Genomic DNA, 1,307 nt, shown 5'->3' on the forward strand with positions numbered 1-1,307 from the left:
GGGACCACAAGTGATTGTGTGCAGAGGGGGGGGGGCCCATCCGACCCCCAGAGTGCTGTTCTGTGTTATACACTGGGCTGCGGGCAAGTCATGTGGGAGAGGGATGTTAAAACATGGTAGTGAAGGTGTACATTGGGTTAGAGGTAGAGGGAGAGTCCAATTTTCAGCGACCGGGACAGGGGGGACCCAGGATTGGCCGGACTTGAGGCATAGCCAGCAGTCCTTTGCTAGGTCGGGATTAGTAAGGTTAGCAGGGTATGGGTTTGACTAAGGACAGAAAGAAGTTCCGGATCTGTCTGATAAGGGCCCCAGGGTTTTGGGAGGTTGGGGCGCACCAATACCGGCCCATTGAAATGTTGAATGAGTTCTTCCATGACCCGCTTAGTGTTTTGATGTTCAACATAATCTTGCACCCCTCCCCCATCTGATCTCCCCCAGGAGGTCTGAGGTTCCAGCAGATTTTTTTCTCCCTGTTTCCCGGGACAAGAATACCCAGAATGTTGTCCCAGGCTTCATCCCGTCCAGGCCTGCTGTTTGGTTGGTCTGAGGCAGACCGAGGCTTGCTCATAGTAAGATTCCTGGACAAAAGAATGGACGAATGAACATTCAGCGGGGCAAGGGGGTATTTTGTTTTGGGGTTTTGGTTGGGGGTCTTGCTCCCAGCAGCAGACTGTGCCCCTATTGCCTGGGCAGCCCGCTTGGAAGTCTCTTAACATTGTTGCGGCCCAGTATTTTTGTGTTCCTAGTTGGCACGAAAATTTTTGATAATAGCACATACTGGGGATCAGCTGGTAGAGTCTGGGTTTTCCTGCAGAGACGTATCGGTTTCAAGTCCAATCAGCCATGCCCCATGATATTGTAAAGTTATTGGCTAGGCTTATTAATATGAATATGGTTAAACTGTAACTGGAGGTAAAACCAGAGGTTATTTTGGTCTTTAAGGGAGGCATCTGATGAGAACAAAGCTTGTGACAATTAAGAGATAAGTAGTAGCTAACAGAATTTTTGCTGCAGGTGGCCAGTTTGTGGGTGCTGAGCAGGTGAGTAATATAGTAAGCAGAATGGCGATCAGGCCAAGAAAGGAGAGGGGCCAAGGGTCACAAGTTTTCTGTACTGTATCCAGGATGTTGGGTTGGATTTGGGTTGGGATGAGTGGTGAGTCGAGACAGGCGAAGTTTAAGTGGTTGGTCTGGAACCTGGGAGCAGGTGTACCTGTGGGTGGGTGGACAAGTATTATTATGGGTGGATTGTGAGGAAGAAGGGGTGGCAGGTTTAAGACGGGAAATGTGAATCCATGGGGTAACCTG

This window comes from Carlito syrichta, unplaced genomic scaffold (genome assembly GCF_000164805.1).
Source record: "Carlito syrichta isolate Samal-C Ts95f unplaced genomic scaffold, Tarsius_syrichta-2.0.1 Scaffold315966, whole genome shotgun sequence".
Taxonomy (NCBI): Eukaryota; Metazoa; Chordata; class Mammalia; order Primates; family Tarsiidae; genus Carlito; species Carlito syrichta.